This window comes from Solanum dulcamara, chromosome 3, assembly GCF_947179165.1.
Source record: "Solanum dulcamara chromosome 3, daSolDulc1.2, whole genome shotgun sequence".
In the NCBI taxonomy this organism is placed as follows: Eukaryota; Viridiplantae; Streptophyta; class Magnoliopsida; order Solanales; family Solanaceae; genus Solanum; species Solanum dulcamara.
In genome coordinates, this window is record NC_077239.1 from 65,190,763 (window position 1) to 65,198,232 (window position 7,470).

The 7,470-nt window shown below is 34.1% G+C and overlaps 1 pseudogene; it reads left to right on the forward strand.

The window, feature by feature from the left end:
- The first annotated feature begins 417 nt into the window (after positions 1-417).
- Positions 418-2,365, forward strand: LOC129881688 (uncharacterized; annotated as a pseudogene).
- The last annotated feature ends 5,105 nt before the right edge of the window (positions 2,366-7,470 follow it).

Consider the following 7,470-nt stretch of genomic DNA (forward strand, 5'->3'; position numbering starts at 1 on the left):
ACCTCTACTTTGGTGAGTAAATCGTTCTATCCTGGGAGGAAAGATTCCAAAACCTCGGGTACTTTGAGGGGAATAATTTCCTTAAGGACACACTGTGCATTCAGTGGGCTCAATTTTGTTCTTGCATTAATTTTCCAGATTCTGTGTTTTATTACCTTTAGTTGTTGTTACTGTTTTTAATATTTACAATATACACTTTACTAACAATCTTAAGGAAATTATTGTTATTTTTGTTTTTCTGATTAAACTATTTCTGTTTTTGGAGACTAAAACCTGTGTGGTTTTCTACTCCGTATGAAATAAATATTCTGACTTGAAGAGTATAAAAACTTTGTTGGAATATTAAAGTTCATATTTGTACAACGATTTGAAGAGTATAAAAACTTCATCGTTGTTTTTTTTGTAAAAGGTCTGATATTCTGAAATATTAAGACAGTTTGTCTATTTTGACAGTGAAAAGAAATGACAAGTGATACTGCTACTACTTCTGCGACTGTTGCTGCAACAAGCCGCACTTCTGTGCCACCGGCAAAAAAACCAAGAAAATTTTCAAGAGCCAACTTCAAAGGATGGCAGCAAAGGGTGTTTTTTTGGCTTACCACTCTTGGTATGCAGAAGTTCACAAACTAAGACCCTCCTGTGCCCGTTGCTGATATGCCGACCAATGAAAAATTTATGATTACTGAGGCATGGACACAGACAGATTTTCTATGCAAGGGCTACATCCTAAGTGCTTTGGATGATGATTTGTACAATGTCTACAGTGTTGTGAAAACTTCTAAAGAATTGTGGGATGCACTTGAGAAGAAGTACAAGACTGAAGAAGCATGCTTGAAAACATTTGTGGTTGCTAAGTTCCTAGACTATAAAATGATAGATAGAAGAACTGTTAGAACCCAAGTTCAAGAACTACAACTTATTTTTCATGACCTTATTGCTGAAGGTATGGTAGTTAATGAAGCATTTCAAGTGGCTGCGATGATAGAAAAGTTGCCTCCTTCGTGGAGAGATTTCAAAAATTATCTAAAGCACAAACGTAAGGAAATGAAGTTGGAAGATCTTGTGATTCGTCTCAAGATTGAGGAAGATAACAAAACAGCAGAAAAGAAGTCGCGTGAAAATTCAACAATTATGGGAGCGAACATCGTTGAAGATGCTGCTCCAAAGAATAAGAAAAGGAAGCAACCTTTTGGAAAGAATCAGGAGCAGAACAAGAAAAAGTTCAAGGACAATTGTTATAATTGTGGGAAAGTTGGACACAAAGCTCCAGATTGTCGTCTTCCGAAAAAGGAAAAGAGAAAGGGACAAGCCAATATGGTGGAAAATAAAGAAGGTATCGATGATATGTGTGCAATGCTATCAGAATGCAACCTAGTAGGTAATCCCAAAGAATGGTGGCTTGATTCGGGAGCTACTTCGCATGTGTGTGTAGTTTGAGAAGCCTTATCTACTTATTCACGTGCAGCACCTGATGCGACGATCTATATGGGAAATTCTGCAACTGCTAAGATTGAAGGATATGGGAAAGTATTTCTGAAAATGACATCAGGCAAGGTGGTGACGCTGAACAAAGTGTATCATGTTCCAGAAATGCGAAAGAATTTGGTGTCTGTCGGCCTTCTTATCAAGAATGGATTCAAGTGTGTTCTAGTTTTAGACAAAGTAGTTGTCAGTACGAATGAAATGTATCTAGGAAAAGGCTACCTCACTAAGGGTCTTTTCAAACTAAATGTAATGGTTGTTGATAATAATAAAGTCAAGCTTCTTCTTACTTACTTGAGTCAAATAATTTATGGCATTCACGTTTAGGACATGTCAATCATAAAACCTTGCGAAAACTGATTAACTTAAATATATTGCCTAACTTTGATTGCAATAAATCAAAATGTCAAGTATGTGTTGAATCTAAGTATGCTAAGCATCATTATAAATCTATTGAAAGGAATTCTAGTCCCTTAGAATTGATTCACACAGACATTTGTGATATGAAGTCTACACCAACTCGTGGTGGAAAGAAGTATTTTATAACTTTTATTGACGATTGCACTCGATATTGTTATGTATATTTGCTTAATAGTAAGGATGAAGCAATTGATGAATTTAAGCAATACAAGAACGAAGTGGAAAATCAATTGAATAAAAAGATAAAAATGATTAGAAGTGATAGGGGTGGAGAATACGAATCTCCTTTTGAAATGATATGTTTAGAATATAAAATTATTCATCAAACTACTGCCCCCTACACACCATAATCAAATTAAATTGCGAAAAGGAAAAACCGAACATAAAAAGAAATGATGAATGCTTTATTAATAAGTTCCGGTTTACCGTAGAACTTGTGGGGGGAAGCTATCCTTACAGCTAATCGAATACTTAACAGAGTACCCCACAGCAAAACACAAACTATTCCATATGAACTATGGAAAGGAAGAAAACCCAACTTGAAATATTTCAAAGTGTGGGGTGTTTAGCAAAGGTCCAAGTTCCTTTGCCCAAAAGGGTAAAAATCGGATCAAAGACCGTGGATTGTGTTTTTATTGTCTCTGCTACAAACAGCAAAGCTTGTCAATTTTTGGTTCATAAATCGGACAATCCTGAAATTAATGTTAATACGGTAATTAAATCAGATAATGCTGAATTCTTTGAAAATATTTATCCGTATAAAACTAAATATGAGTCCTCAAGTGAAAGATCTAAACGACCACGAGTAGAACCAAAGGAAAATAAACCAACCGAAGAGGATTCAAGGCGTAACAAATGTCAAAGAATATCTACTTTCTTTGGACCAGATTTTGTGACATTTTTGCTTGAAAATGAGCCTCAAACATTTAAAGCTGCAATGTCTTCTTCTGATTCACCATTTTGGAAAGAGGCAATCAATAGTGAGATTCAATCAATTTTAAATAACCATACATGGGAATTGATTGATCTTCCTCCTGGAAATAAACCTTTAGGATCAAAATGGATATTTAAAAGGAAAATGAAAGATGATGGCACTATTGATAAATATAAGGCAAGACTTGTGGTCAAAGGTTATAGACAAAAAGAAGGCCTTGATTACTTTGACACATACTCGCCGGTAACAAGAATAACATCTATTCGGGTGTTAGTGGCACTTGCAGTTGTATATGATCTTGAAATTCATCAAATGGATGTTAAGACGGCTTTCTTAAATGGAGAATTGGAGGAAGAAATTTACATGGAACAACCTGAGGGTTTCATAGTTCTAGGTAAAAAAAGGAAAGTGTGCAAACTTGTTAAGTCACTTTATGGACTTAAACAAGCACCTAAACAATGGCATGCGAAATTTGACCAAACAATGTTGGCAAATGGATTTAAGATTAATGAGTGTGACAAATGTGTTTACATTAAAAATACTCCAAATCATGAAGTCATTGTTTGTTTATATGTTGATGACATGTTAATAATGAGTAAAGACATTTCCGATATAAATGCTACTAAGTGTATGCTTACTAGCAAATTTGACATGAAAGACTTAGGGGTTGCTGACTTAATCTTAGGAATTAGGATCCATAAAACTCCATAAGGTCTAGCATTATCACAGTCACATTATATTGAAACCATTCTTGATAAGTTCAAGTATTTAAATTTTAATATTGCAAAAACTCCAATTGATGTAAGTTTTGCACTTCAAAAGAATGAAGATAAAAGTGACTCACAATTGGACTATGCACGAGTTTTGAGAAGTTTGATGTATATTATGAATTGTACATGACCAGATATAGCATATGCTATTAGCAAGTTGAGTCGATTCACGATTAATCCCAATCAAACTCATTGGATGGCAATGAAATGAGTCTTGGGGTATTTGAAACACACCCAAAACTATGCTTTGCATTATAATAAATATCCCGCAGTAATTGAGGAATATGGTGATGCAAACTGGATCACCGAATCATCTGAAGTTAAATACACAAGTGGATATGTTTTCACCATTGGTGGAGGAGCAGTGTCTTGAAAATCATCAAAACAGACATGCATCGCCCACTCTACAATGGAGTCAGAATTTATAACTTTAGACAAGGCTGGTGAAGAAGCTGAATGGCTTCGAAATTTTTTGGAAGATATTCCATTTTGGCCCAAACCTTTGGCACCCATATGTATACATTGTGATAGCCAAGCGGCAATAGGGAGGGCAGGAAGCGTTATGTATAATGGCAAATTGCATCACATTCGACGGCGACACAATACTGTTAGACAACTACTCTCTAATGGTGTTATCACTATTGACTACGTAAAGTCAAGAGATAATGTATCGAATCCACTAACAAAAGGCTTATCTAGAGAGGCTGTTGAAAGATCATCGAGAGGAATGGGGTTAAGGCCTAGGATAATCCATCATGGCGGTAACTCTACCTAGTAGACTGGAGATCCCAAGAACTAGGTTCAAATAGATCAGACAAAGTTATGATTGGCGGTTCAACATTGTCAAATAACTCAATCCATTCTCGTGATGATGACAATGTTCAGAAACAAATGATAAAACCTTAAGGCTTTTTAATGAGTTAATACAACATTAAGCTTTTTAATGAGATAATACAACATTAAAGGTTTTTTAATGATTATCTAAGTCTGGCGGAAAATGACTAGATAGTATGTCTATAGGACTACACATTTAGAAATCACCTATGTGAATGTGAAGTATAAGCCGCTTCAAGGGGAATGACGGTAAAGGCCCATTCTCTATGCATTCACGAAATCAGACGGTGTTCATGGCTGAAAAGAACACAACCATGAGAACCATAGATGGTTGATGATTAATTGTGTGACTTATGTTATCTAGTTATACAATAAAGTTCGACAGTTCAAAGATATCGCATCTACCGATTGATCGAGTATATCCTATATAAGTTCACTATGGAAAGTTCAAAGGGAAACCTACTTATCCAGATGCAATTAATCTTCGCTTGTATATCACACACTTATCCGTGCATTCCTTTATCTTGTAGACATTCCCCATTCATGTGGGGGATTGTTGGGTTTAATTGATAGTTTGAATGGGAAATTGAGGGATAAAGAAGTGGAGAGGAAAATGATATGTTCTCTCTTGCTTTATTAAATAAGCTTTGATCCCACATAGGTGGTAGAAATGAAAAGTCTCCTACTTAAAAGTAGAAGCACTCCTTCATGTTGCTAAAGGGTCAAGAAGAGGGTCTTCCCTCGCGCCGTTGTCGTCGTCGCTCGCTCGGCGCGGCTTCGGCTACGGCTATGGTTACGGCTTTGGCTTCGGATTTGGATTTGGATTTGGATTTGGTCAATTGATTGATAATATTTTTGGACCAAATTTTCTTTAAATTTTAATTAATTAATATTATTTATTTATTTAATTAATTAAGTGAAAAAAATCCTGACCCGCGACCCGCGATTCGTTTCTTTTCTGGATTAATTTAAAAATATTTCCCTCCATTTTTCCAACAGATTTTTGAAAGGTTGCAACCTTGTCCGAAAAATTGCAAACCTTTTCTCAACAGGTAAATCTTTTTCCAACAGGTGTCTTTTCTTAAAAGGTGCAAACAGTCTATATATGTTTCTTAATCCTCAGAATGTTCCATACGAAATTTCTGAAACAACATCTTGTTTTTTTTCTTTTTGCACTTCCTAAAATCGTGTGATATACAGCCTTCGAGTGTTTCGCAGTCACCAAAATTTGCAGTACCTCTACTTTGGTGAGTAAATCGTTCTATCCTGGGAGGAAAGATTCCAAAACCTCGGGTACTTTGAGGGGAATAATTTTCTTAAGGACACACTGTGCATTCAGTGGGCTCGATTTTGTTCTTGCATTAATTTTCCAGATTCTTTGTTTTATTACCTTTAGTTGTTGTTACTGTTTTTAATATTTACAATACAGTTTACTAACAACTTCTACTGTTGATAAAAAAACTACGTATTCTTAGAGTTTTCTTCTCATCAAGCGAGTAACTTTTCCTGGTAAAATGCATTCAACAATCACAACTTTGTTACTGTTTAACTTAATTGCAGGTTATTTTGTTTTTTAATATTTCAAAGTGCAACTCCATGTTTTGTAGGATTGATTATTCAATTACATCAACATTGGAATAATAGTGTAAAACTTGTCCTCATTCTTTATTTCCATATAAATTCCAATTAATATATATATATATATATATATATATATATATATATATATATATATATATATTCCAATTGTTCTCTTTTCATGCAAGTGAATACATTTTATTTTATTTATTTATTTTGCATTTTTAGGCTTTTCTAGATTTAGTTTTATTATTTAGGTAGGAAGATATGAACCTTTGGGTAGAAAGTTTCATTCAATTAAGTTCTTTATCGAATACATTTATTTAGAATATTTGTAGAAATTGAATTTGCTTTATTACTTATTAGTGTTGATTTTGTGAAAAAAAATAAGAGAAAAAAGTAACATTTATTTCTAACTAACATGAATTTAATCTTTTTACAAGTCAATAATTTGGAGTCTTTGAAGTCGGAAGAACCCATACATGAAGAAATTGCACACCAAATATCAACAACAGACAAATATTAAGGAGCAAATTTATTAACAAGAGATACTTACGAGTTGCTGATGAATGTTTCAATTCGCATATGCCTTTTAATTTATTGTTAAAAGTTACAAATAAAATAGCATATAATTTTGATAGATATACTTTTGGATGTGTGTTATTATTATTATTATTATTATTATTATTAGTAGTAGTAGTAGTAGTAGTAAAGTAGTATAGCTTTTATGTAATAGCAACTGAAAATATGATCGTTGAAACTCCAGTATGACTGGCATATCTAATATAGAAATGAGCATTAACGACGAAACATTTGATTGTTAAAAGTATTGATGATGAAACTAGCATACAAATTAACGAAGGGAATTTTGGTCATTAAATATACTTATAGTTGTTGGATGTTAGTTGATGCCATCGATTTTTAACGACTGGATTGATTAATTAGTGTAGGGAAAATTCAGTCACTATTAAAGGACATATAACGATTGGATTTTATGTTGTCGTTAAAAGTTTTTTTTAGCGATCGGATAGAAATCCTTCATTAAACTTTTAATGTCAAAGCTTTTAACGACGGACGATGATCAGATTTGATCCCGTCGTCAATGACCTTTAGCGAACAGATTTAGACTTTTAACAACCAAATGTTTTCTAGCTAAATGTCATTTTTCTCGTAGTGTAATGAGCTATTTTCCCGATTATATATCGCTTTGATATTATTTGAACTGTGATATAAATTGTCTCCTCTCGCACACCTATCTGGGTCTTCTGAAAAATACATTATGTTCATAGATGCGATCTACGCTCCTGAGTCTTTATTTGAGATACTAGAGATGCGGTTACACTCGTGGGAAGGATTTTATAGTAACACATTTTTAGGATGGGAAGGACTAACAGTGAGGCCAGAAAGCATTGCTATCGGTAAGCAGTCCCTTCCCCGACTTGAGTTGTCCAC